Source organism: Coenobita brevimanus, chromosome 31 (genome assembly GCF_032717465.1).
Source record: "Coenobita brevimanus isolate Jiangsu-jjx chromosome 31, ASM3271746v2, whole genome shotgun sequence".
Lineage (NCBI taxonomy): Eukaryota > Metazoa > Arthropoda > Malacostraca > Decapoda > Coenobitidae > Coenobita > Coenobita brevimanus.
Genome location: NC_136984.1, coordinates 26241683 through 26254617, shown reverse-complemented (window position 1 = coordinate 26254617; position 12935 = coordinate 26241683).

Genomic DNA, 12935 nt, shown 5'->3' with positions numbered 1-12935 from the left:
GTTTGGGTGGCAGGGAACGGTGCCACACTCTATCGAAAGCTTTAGAAATACCAAGGGCTACTGCATAAGTTTCTCCATGTTGGTCAATTGATTGATGGATGGTATGAGTCAGGAGATTGAGTATGTCAATGGTGGATCTTTCGTGGCGAAAACCGTGGTGTCTATCACTAATTATGTTGCTGGATTCAAGGTTTAACTATGTGCTTATCAATTACAATCTCAAATACTTTGGCAAGAGCAGATGTGACAGCAATTGGTCTGTAATCAGAGGGGTCAAAGGAACTTCCTGTCTTTGGAATTGGGTGGATAGTGGCTTCTTTCCATGAATTAGGGAATGAAGAAGTACGTATGCATAGTCTGAATATTTAGGTAGAACAGAGGCAAGTTCTGGGGAACATTTTTTCAGAACAATTGAAGGAATTCCATCTGGGCCTGGAGCTTTGTTGGTTGGTAAACTGTCTAGGATGGATTTTACGCATCTTATGTGTATTTTAAGTGGAACAGTTTCTGGAGAGTCAATTTCTAGTACTGGGACATTCTGGCTGCCCTCTTCTATGGCAGAATTTCTGGCAAATATACTGGCAAAGATATACGCTTTCCCACGGGGGTCATTAATAATGTAGCCATCTGAAGATTTTAGTGGGGGAATGGATGATGACTTGTTAAAGTTATTACTGAGAGAAGTGAGAGTTGACCAGAATATTCTATTGTTATTAGGGTTATTGAGTAGTTTTGATGCTTGATTTTGAAGAAAGTTTGATTTAGCGAGATTTATTACAGGTTTTGCATGCTTTCTAGCAATTTTAAATTGACAGGGAAATTCAGATGTTCTTTATTTTTTTTTATTTTTTTTTTATGTTAGGAAGAAAGAATCAAAGGCTTCGAGCCCGCACAACAGTTCCTTCTAAGAAAAAAAAAAACAATGCAAAAAAGAGACAAATTCAAGATCCGTTCATTTCGAGATGGCTGGACACACTGTGTTTGAAAGACTGGAGGTCATGGGAAGTAGGAAATACAGACCAAAGGAGACAGTTTCATAGCTGACCTGTTGCATATATGATGGACTGGGAGTAACTGGAGAAATTTTAATATCAGCCATGAGGAAGTCAGAGGGGGGAAGTGATGGAGGAAAAGTACCGGAATCGTCTAAGGTGGAATTGAAGGAAAAAGTCTGAGCAAAAAGATCAGCTTTATCAGTAGAAGAAATAGCTACAGAGCCATGACAGTAGGAAAGAGGAGGGAAGGATGATGAGGTAAAGGTGTTAGAAAGGTTTTTGGCAAGGTGCCAGAAGGAGCGGGAAGAATTCGAGTTGAAGAGTTGAGAGCATTTAGTACAGATGAAATTATTTTTAGCAGAGTGAAGAACACGATTCCAGGCAAAAACATAAAACATAAAAAAGATGTGATTCAGGGGTGGGTTGGCTCTGGTACCTTTAATAGGCCCTCTCTTTGTTGCAGACAGCATTAGAACAAGCATGATTAAACCAAGGCTTCTTGTATTAGTCAAAGGATATGAGAAAGAAATGTAGGCTTCCATGCCTGAGAGAATAACCTCTGTAATGCGCAAGGCACACTCAGATGGCTCCCGGCCATGGAAACAGTAATCATTCCAGGGAAAATAAAAGAAGTACTGCCTGAGGGCCTCCCAATCCGCAGCTCCAAAGTGCCACAGACGACGTTTCTTTGGAGGGTCCACAGGCCGTACCGGAGTGATAGGACAGGTTAAGGTAATAAGGCTTTGATCGGAGGAGCCCAAAGGGTGAGGATAGATTAACAGTGTAAGCAGAAGGATTAGTTGTAAGGAAGAGGTATGTTGGAGCTCTCTCTAAGGCAGTCAGGGATACGGGTAGGGTGCTGTACAAGCTGCTCTAGGTCATTATGGATAGAAAAGATGTAGGCTTGTTCATCAGGGGCATCAGTGAAAGGAGAGGAGAGCCAAAGGAGGTGGTGAACACTGAAATCTAGAATGGAGATTTCAGAGAAAGGAGAAATGGATAGAATGTGCTCCATCGTGGAACTAAGATAGTCGAAAAATTTTAGATAGTAGAATTAGTGGATATGTAAACAGCACAGATATATTTAGTCAGAGAATGACAGGAAAGCCGAAGCCAGAGAGTAGAAAATTCAGAAGAATCAAGTTCAGGAACAAGAGAGCAAGATACGTCATTGCGTATATATACACAACAGCCACCTTTGGCTTTGAAATGAGTGTAGAGAAAGTAGGGGGATACAGAAAAGGGTTTGTTGTCAGTTGCCTCAGAGAGCTGAGTCTCGGTTAAAAAAAAAAAAGAGAAGGTGAGGTTTAGAGTAGGAAAGGTGGTGTTCAACAGAGAGAAAGAAGAAAGACCGTGAATGTTGCAGAAATGAAGAAGTGAGTCAGACTGTGGTTCCAGGCAAGTGGAGGAGTCGTCTCCGGGAGAGGGGCGGATGATGGTGACATTTGTGTTCCCCCCCCCTCCACCCGCCGGGGACTCCGTGGCATATATTATGTTCGCCATTTTCCTTTTTTAAATTTTGAAAAGGATGTGTAGTGTGTACTGTGCATGTAGATTGGTGTTGACAGTTAAAGAAACTTTTATTGTAGAGCATGCTGGCCTAGTCTCTGTTACTGGGACAATGAAAAAGTTCAGTAAAGGGGGATGGTCAGGAACTAGTCCCGAGGGCTTAAGAAACGGGAGCTCCAGCTCTCCCTGTCATCAGCTTTCCATCCACCTTGGGAGTATTTCCCTGCTCGATTGGTGCTACAGTCTACTCCTCCTATGTTAATGACTTTTGGGCCGTTGCTCTGGCACAGTTGCTATCAACCCAATTTGGAGAGTTCGATCTTTTAGTGAACTGCTGACTTGTTGGATAAGAATAGACTCGAAAACTATATAAACATTGGATGATAAAGCAATTGGGCGATAGTTAGAGGGCTAGGAATGGTCACCAGTCTTTGGGAGAGGCTGATTGAGAGCAAACTTCCAGCAAGAAGGGAAGGCTCGAGTTGACAAAGACGAAAGAGTTCACCTAGGCAGTGAGTCAGCGTCATGCAGACATAATTTTGGATCAGTTCTCGAAGGGAAAAGCGAGAAGACTGAATCTCATTTTATGAATATGCAGCACTGACATGGCATGCAAAGTTGCTGAGGGCATATGTATGTTCATTTGTTCGTTTTTAGAGATCCTTCACATATGGTGAAGGCCGGGCCATACATTAGCCCAGTGCATATATGTAAGTATCTACATTTTTTTTTTTTTTAGTTGATATAGGGGTTATACTGTAGAGTACCAGTATGAACGAAACTGCATTTATTTGTCTAAGTTTGACAGTATCTTATGTTTTTGTTAATCAGTGTTTCCTTCTAATTTAATTAATCAAAACTATGATTTCTAGAGCAATGTCTGTTCAAAGTATGAAAACGATAAGCTCGAATGAGTGCCAGAGATTTTGTTGCCTGTTATCAAAGTAGAAATCAGGTGTGCGTGTGTGTGTGTGTGTGTGTGTGTGTGTGTGTGTGTGTGTGTGTGTGTGTGTGTGTATCTATATCTATTTACCTATATATATATATATATATATATATATATATATATATATATATATATATATATATATATATTATGATTTTTTTTTTCTTAGAGCATTCAGTTAATACCAGCAGACAAGTCTAAGTAATTTGGCATATTTTAAAGGTTTACCCTTTTAGTTTTACCAAGTGGGTAGACGTCCATTGCATGGCACATTTATAATTATAGATGATGTATGGACTATGGAAGTGGTTCTTAATATGTTACGTGATACTTGAGTCCTGAGGTACCAAGAGATTTTTGGATTATTAAAAATTATATTACTTTTCATTTAGAACACAATAAGTTCTTGTTATCACCTTTGTGAGATTAATGTTGACATTTCCGGGTTCCAACTAACTTAGGTAAGATTATTATGCTCTCTAGGGCGAGAAAAATGCACATGACACTCCCAGATTATTGTTCTTTTATTCCATAAGGATCATTAAAAAAGCTTCTATTTTCTTTTGCCAAAATCATTTTCTTGCTCTATATTTTTGCCGTTTTCAGTATAATGAGTTATCATCTAAATATTCCAATACATACTTGCATAGATCTCAAAAAAACCCTAAAAGTACTTAATTTTGAAATGTTTTCCTGCGGTGCACTGTAAGCCCCCCCAGACCCCCCAGCCGCACATTTTGGCTTCACTCGCCTCCCACCACCTTTTCAAGGATCTATAGATATCTTTCTCCCGCCCCGCCCCCTGTGAACATTTATCAAACTTGTAGTTAATTATATCGTAGTCGAAGCCGACCTGTAGTTAACCGTGAGTTGATTTGTAGATCATCTTAGTTTACTTGTAATTGATGACAGGAGAAAGATAGAGATTAATGCTGGGGTTTGTTTGTAGTTTATTTCTTCAAAAGGGATATCTCAAAAATTATACTCAGTATGTCATACAAGAGCATATTGAGGTGAATGCACTTTATACTTGCTAACTTCGCGAGCCTGCACCTTTTTCCCACCGTGCTTCTCTCTAAAGTCTAGACCCTCTTCTTGCTCTCTCTCTTGTCTCCTTCTGCCTGCTCCTTCCTTCTCTCTCATACAGGAGAGGTTGTGTCACGTGTAATGCACGGTTGAGTAGAATTTTCTCGATTCTGGGGACTGTCCTATCAGGCGTCACGAGGTGCTGTACATGGCATTCCTGAGAGTGCGAACGTCACTTCTTCCAGCCCCTAGCCATGACTTTGACTTAACCTCTAGATTACATATGTATGCTACCAGGTATTATATACTGCATTATGATATTTTAGAGTCCTGTGATCGCTCGGTCACGCCCTGCTGGTGAACCTATGACAGCATGTAGCAATTAATTCTAATCTATTAATACATAGTATAGATTATAATATTGTAGAGACAATAATATAGTAGAAACATAACATCTTGTGGTAATATATTGTATGTATAATGGAGTAAATACATGGTAGTAAAATTGAATATTGGATATTGCATAACATATTGTAGTAATATATTGGCACAAATGTGTATGTACAACAGATATTCGAATATATATTTATGCAATGGTAATATTACTAGGTCATTCGATCATATGAATATATATGTCACTAGCTGTTATCTAGTAAAATTGAACATAGAATATTGTATAACATATTGTAGTGATACAGTAACACAAATATGCACGTACAACAGACACACACATATAATTGTGCAATGGTAAAAGTGCTAGGTCATTACATTACAGTACATACGGTGTTATGCCTATAGTAATGCCTAATATTACGCTTAACTTGTATGATGATTCTGGTAACACAGAATTGTAGGAACACTGTAGTTACATTGTATGAATGTCACTGTTACATAATTGTATTCTTAATTGAAGTAGTGTTGTAATTGTTACATAACTGTATTTTTAAATGAAGTAATATTGCAAGTGTTACCTAATTGTAGTAATATTAGCGCTTGTAGTTACATAATTTTACCAACTGTAACATAATTGCAGTAATCCTATCATTTGTAGTTACATAATTGCAGCAACATAATTCCAGTATTGCTATCATTTGTAGTTACATAATTGTAGCAACATAATTGCAGTAATAGTGTAGTTAATTGTAGTAACTGTAGTAATATTGTACAGTTACACTGTATGTTACACTGTAAGTTGCGACATAATTGTGTGCACGTGCATATAATTACACAATAGTAACACAATAGCAGCAATCACTTGTATTATGAATAAGTCATCTGTAACACTTCATATAGTAATATTATACAATACGTATTATAAGTCCCCTCATCGTTTCCTACCGAAAAAAAAAAAATTATTAATTAGCTAATCCAGTCATGCTGCGGTCGATGATAGTGATGATGCACATTACAACTGGTTCTTGGAGAACAATAACTTTGCTCGTTGTTTCACTTATGGGAGTTTATGCTGTATTGTGGCATTTGTAGCAACAGTTGCACTTATTTTTTGTTATGCGATTTTATTTTATTTTTGTAAATATTTATTTTCTCTAGTTTGTTTTCATCATTTGTGTTCGCTTTTTCGGTGGTGTCCGAGGTTGCATAAGTAGAGTCCTGACACTTTCTGCTACGCCCCTGCATCAGGCCCATATGCACTGTTAGTACTGAGGCCAGTGATGGTAGATAATAAATCAGTTGAAGACATTTCAGTCGTCTAAGGTAGAATTGAAGGAGAAACTCTCAGCAAAGAGATCTGCTTTATCAGTAGAAGAAATAGGTACAGAGCCATCAGAATAGAGAAGAGGGCGGAAGGATGATGCAGAGTTGTTAGAAAGGCTTTGGCAAGGTGCCAGAAGGAGCAGAAAGAATTCGAGTTGTAGAGTTCAGAGCATTTAGTATAGATTATATTATTTTTAGCAGAGTAAAGAACAATTTTTGCACGATTCCGGGCAGGAATCTGAAAGAGATGGGATTCAGGAGTGGGATGGCTCCAGTACCATTTGTAGGGCTTCTTACTGTGGACATCATTAGAACAAGTATGATTAAACTATTTTTTTTTATTTTTCATTAGTCAGAGGATATGAGAAAGGAATGTATGCTTTCATGCCCTAGAGAACAACGTCCGTAATGCACAAGGTACACTCAGATGGCTGTTGGCCATGAATATCAAATACTGCCTGATGGCCTCCCAATCAGCGGCTCCTAAAAACCGCAATGAACGCTTCTTTGGAGGGTCTACAGGGCTTACTTAAGTGATAGAACAGGTTAGGGTGAAAAGTTGTGATCAGAGGAGCCCAGTGGAGAAGAAAGCTTAACAGTGTAAGCAAAAGAATTAGTTGAATGGAAGAGGTCATGTATGTTGGAACTCTCTCAGTGACCGTCAGGGATACGGGTAGGGTGTTGTACAAGCTGCTCTAGGTCATTAAGGAAACAAGAGATGTAGTCTTGTTCACCAGCTGGATCAGTGAAAGGAGAGGTGAGCCAAAGGTGGTGGTAAACACTGAAATCTCCTAGAATGGAGATTTCAGAAAAAGGAGAATTAGATAGGATGTGTTCCATCTCAGAAGTAAGATAGTCAAAGAATTTTTCATACTCAGTAGGATTAGAGGATTATCACAGATATATAAAGTCAGAGAATGACAGGAAAGCCGAACCCAGTGAGTAACGAATTCGGAAAATTCAAGTTCAGGAACACGAAAGCAAGATATGTTGTTGCATACATAATACACAATAGCCACCTCTGGCTTTGAAATGAGTAGCCTATAGAGGAAGTTGGAGGATGCAGAAAAGAGTTTGCCATCAGTTGCCTCAGACAGCTGAGTCTCAGTTAGGAAGAGATGATGAGGTTTAGAGGAGGAGAGGAGGTGCTCAACAGAGAGAAAGTTGGAGGAAAGTCCGTGAATATTGCGAAAATAAAGTACGACAGTGGTTCCATGCATCTTGCTGGGTTGTCAACGGGAGAGGAGCGGATGGTGGGGGTTCTGATGGTCCCCACTCCCTGCTGACTCCAAGGCTTTGTTATTAGGTGCCGTTTGGTTAAAATTTTGAATAGGATTTGTAGTCTGTAATGTGCATGTAGTTTGGTGTTGACAGTTATAGGAACTTGTATTGCAGAGCATGCTGACCTTCTCTCTGTGTTACTGAAACACTGAAAAAGGTCAGGAAAAGGGAATGGTCAGGAGCTAGTCCCAAGGGTTGATGGAACGGGAGCTCCAGCTCTCCCTGTCATCAGCATTCCATTCACCTTGGGAGTACTGCCCTCCTCAACTAGTGCAACAGTGTATTCCAATGATATGATATTGAATTTGGCTCTGTTTCTTTACTTTTTCTTGGCGGGAAGAACCTAGCAGGCTTCTGGCCTTTAGTTCTTTCTTCCTTGCATTAAAAATTATAGAAAATTTATTTTTTTTAAATATGATAATCAAAATCAGATAACTGATAGTTAAATACCCTGAACATACATCCATCAGTTTCCACAATTCCCCCTCCCCCACGGAGAAGTAGCCAATGAGACGCAGCCATTGTGCAGTGGGCTACAGAAACATATAATCCATGTCTGGGTTGCTACTTTTGCTTTCCTCATTCACAATATGCTGGAAACCATATCCTCTGACTCTTCATTAAAATCAAACTATGCCCACTTTCTGCTACATTCCTCCTTATGCAGTCTTACAAGTTGCAAGGTGATCTCTTACCTCATGTCTCACGGGGGATGTTTGGGCTTGTGTCACGTGATGAGTTACCCCCCATGATGAATGGTCAGCTGGGCTTTGTGCGCGTGAACAGAAATTGAGGCAATGTATGAAAATATGGGGGAGGCGATGTCTCAATTGGTAGAGAGGTGGCCTGCAGTCCTAAAGGACCCAGCTTTAATCCCCACAGGGGCAGGGAACAGTTTATAAGTTTGAAATTCATAAAATGTAGACTTCACTGATTTACCAGAAGACCCGCATACGAGTCGTAGAAACACCCCTGTTTATGCCAATACACCAGTCCTGTATGAGACTGCCCTAGCATGTATTTAGTATGGACGATGGGTGCTAGCACCAAACTGGTGAAATGTGGAGATGTAGGAGGACTACACAGCCTTGGGGATATACCCTAGGGATAGGCCCTGAAACCATTGCCCAGAGTTGCATGCATTAATAAAAATTAAAGAATGCATTTGGGAGCCAAATGCTGATCACCTGCCAGAATATGCTGTTGGCCAAGTTACACGCTACTTAGGCTACAAACCTAATGTGAAGAAAATTAACAAAATTAAATGGAATTCAGTCACCGCATTTCACAAAAAGCCAATCCATTAAAAAAACTAGTTGGCCATTGGAAGCCACTTTGGTAACCTTGACCTTAAACCCAAGTGCCAAGTCTGTTCTTCGCTCTGCTAAAAATAATTTCATCCGTACTAAATGCTCTCAACTCTACAACTCGCATTCTTCCCGCTCCTTCTGGTACCTTGCCAAATACCTTTCTAACAACTTTACCTCATCATCCTTCCCTCCTCTTTTCTAAGCTGATGGTTCTGTAGCTATTTCTTCTACTGATAAAGCAGATCTCTTCGCACAGACTTTCTCCTCCAATTCCACCTTAGACGATTCCAGTGCTGTTCCTCCTTCACTTCCCCCCTCTGACTTCCTCATGGCTGACATTAAAATTTCTTCAGCTGATGTATTTTCTGCCATCACTGGCCTTAATACTAACAAGGCATATGAGCCTGATGGAGTTCGTCCTGTTGCTCTCAAGAACTGTACTTCTGTGCTTACACCCTGCCTAGGCAAACTCTTTCGCCTTTGTTTGTCAACTTGTACCTTTCCTTCTTGCTGGAAGTTTGCTCTCATTTAGCCAGTCCCAAAGAAGGGTGACCATTCCCAACCCTCCAACTATCGTCCACTTGCTTTAACGTCCTGTATTTCAAAAGTTTTCGAGTCAGTTCTCGTTAGAAAAATTTTAAGGCATCTTTCCTATCACAACCTTCTTTCTGATCGTCAGTACGGGTTCCGTCAGGGACGTTCAACTGACGATCTTCTCACATACCTTTCAGACTCCTGGTCATCCTCCTTTCGGGACTTTGGCGAAAGCTTTGCCACTGCACTTGACATCTCAAAGGCTTTCGATCGAGTCTGGCATAAATCTTTAATTTCCAAACTGCCCTCTTACGGTTTCTATCTTTCTATCTCTGCCTTTATTGCTACCTACCTTTCTGGTCGTTCTATAGCCGCTGTTGTAGACGGCCATCGTTCTTCTCCCAGATCTATCAACAGTGGTGTTCCTCAGGGCTCTGTCCTATCACCAACTCTCTTTCTTTTATTCAATAAGGTGACCTTCTAAGCTGTACATCTAACCCTATCCACTCATACGCTGATGACTTCACCCTTCACCTTTCCATTCGGTTCCCGCAATGCCCATCTCAGCAGTTACTTCAACAGACAAGAGATGAGGCTATGGCACATCTAATGTCTGACTTGGCTCGTATCTCTGACTGGGTTAAAAATAATCTGCTTCTTTTTAATGCATCTAAGACTCAGTTCCTACACCTATCAACCCGACAAAATCTTCCACAGGTTTACCCACTAATGTTAAATAATATTCAGCTTAATCCTGCATCATCCCTGAACATGCTTGGGGTTTCCTTTACGCGGGACTTATCTTGGAAAGTTCATATTACATCTCTTGTAAAATCTGCTTCCAAGAGATTAGGTGTGCTAAGCCGACTCCATTCTTTCTTTACCCCTGCACAATTGTTGACTCTATACATGGGTTTTATCCGCCCCTGTGTGGAGTACAACTTTCATGTGTGGGGAGGCTCCCCACATACAACTCTTCTCAATAGGGTGGAGTCAAGGGCTTTTCGTCTTATTAACTCTCCTCTCTTACTGACTCCCTTGAACCTCATTCTCTTCACCGCACTGTTGCATCTTTATCTCTTTTCTATCGCTACTTTAATGGTCACTGCTCCTCTGAACTGTCTGCATGCATTCCTCGACCTCTACGACGGGCGCGTAGCACCTGTCCAGCGGCAAACTCTCATCTCTTTTCTGTCCAACTCTCTAATGCAAGAGTTAACCGTTACTCCCAGTCCTTCTTTTATGCAATAGGTCAACTCTGGAACTGTCTCCCTCTGTGTGTATTTCCTGCTTCCTATGATCTCCAGTCTTTCAAACGCAGTGTGTCCAGGCATATCGAAATGATCGGATCTTGAATTTGGCTCTCTATTGTATTTTGTTTTTTCTCTTGGAGGGAACTGTTATTGTGGGCTCATGGCCTTTGGTTCCTTCTTCCTCTCATAAAAAAAAATAAAAAAAAGTGCTCATTTCGGACTCGACCAAGATTTTGGCCATATCTTGATACGGTGATGGTTTCATGTTGATAGCTCAAGCTGTTCATGAGGTATAATGATGCTAAAGGCAGATGATAAAAACTACTTGAAATTTAACAGCCATTTTAGTGACCTTGACCTTGACCTTGACTCCGAGTGCCCATTTTCGATCTCGTTCAAGATTTTGGCCATATCTTGATACCCTGAAGGTTTCATGTCCATGGCTCACTCTGTTCATGAGATATAATGGGAACAGATACACAGACAATGGTAACACACACACACACACACACACACACACACACACACACACACACACACACACACACACACACACACACAGACGCGGGCAATAACATTATTGCTCTGCCTTGGTAAAGGCTGGTGATTAAAAAAAAAAAAACACTAAGCTGTGGTGAGTTGTTCCCCTGTAGTGAAATGTCATGAAAATTCTATGCAATGTGCACTCTAACCTAACACATTCTAACCCAGCCAAACCAAACCGAACTCATACCTAACCTAACGCAACCTACCCCAACCCATGACCTAACCCAAATGTCAGCAAGAAGTGGGAAAGGAAACTCTCATCTGGCTACAACTCCAAGTTTATTAATTTCTGCACATGTGCACAACATCCAGGAAAGAACTCACCATGTGGGACAACTAATAATGTTACACAAGGTTCCTGAAGTCTGCAGGCATGAGAAGGGTACAGTGGAAGCAGCATCTCCAGTCATAACATGAGTAAGATGACTGAGGCTGGTTGGTTCTCAAGTATATGCCAGCAGGCTGGGCAAATGGGTCGGACACCCACAGGGACCAAGCAAGAGTGTGGATACTGAAACAGTGATGTGTGAACCACAAGCTGGATCCTTTCACATATCCATCTAGTGAACAAGCCTACATCTTTTCTGTGCTTAATGACCTAGAGCAGCTTCTACAGCACCCTACCAATATCCCTGACCGCCTTGGAAAGAGGTCCAACATACTCGAATTCCTCCATGCAACTAATCCTTCTACATTTTTTTTTATACAAGAAAGAAGGAACCAAAGGCCAGGAGCCCAGGAACCGATCCTTCCAAGAAAAAAAACCAAAACAATACAAAAGTGAGCAGAATTCAAGATCCGATCATTTCGAGATGCCTGGAGACACTGCGTTTGAAAGACTGGAGATCATAGGAAGTAGGAAATACAGAAAGAGGGAGACAGTTCCAGAGTTGACCTGTTGCATAAATGAAGGATTGTGAGTAACGGTTAACTTTTGCATTAGAAAGTTGGACAGAAAAAGGATGAGAATTTGTTGATAGATAGGTACTACGCACCCATCTTAGAAGTGGAGGGATGCAAGCAGACTGTTCAGAGGAGCTGTGACCATTGAAGTAGCAACAGAAAAGAGATAAAGATGCAACAGTGCGGCAAAGAGACAAAGGTTGAAGAAAGCCAGTAAGAGGAGGAGAGTTGATGAGACGAAAAGGCTTTGACTCCACCGTATGAAGAAGAGCTGTATGTGGGGAGCCTCACCACACATGAGAGTTGTATTCTATACAGGGAATAAAACCCGTGTATAAAGTCAAGAACTATGCGGGAATAAAAAAGGCACGGAGTTGGCTTAGCACACCTAATCTCTTGGAAGGAAATTTTACAAGAGATGCAATGTGATTATTCCAAGATGAGTCCCGAGTGAATCAAACCCCAAGCATGTTCAAGGATGATGCAGGATTGAGCTGGATATTATTAAACCTTAGAAGGTACTCCGGTGGAAGATTGTGTCAGGTTGGTACGTGCAAAAACGGAGTTTTTGATGCATTAAAAACAAGATTATTTTTGCCCCAGTGAAAAATACGAGCCAAGTCAGACATTAGGTGTGCCATAGCCTCATCCCTTGTTTGTTGAAGTAACTGCTGAGATGGATGCTGCGAAAATCGAATGGAATGATGAAGGGTGGAATCATCAGTGTACGGGTGGATAGGATTAGATGTACGGCTTAGAAGGTAATTGCTGAATAAAAGGAAGAGAGCTGGTGATAGGACAGAGCCCTGAGGAACACCACTGTTGATAGATAGAAAAGAGCGATGGCCGTCTACAACAACAGCTATAGAATGACCAGAAAGGAAGCTATTGATGAAGGCAGAGATAGAAGGATAGA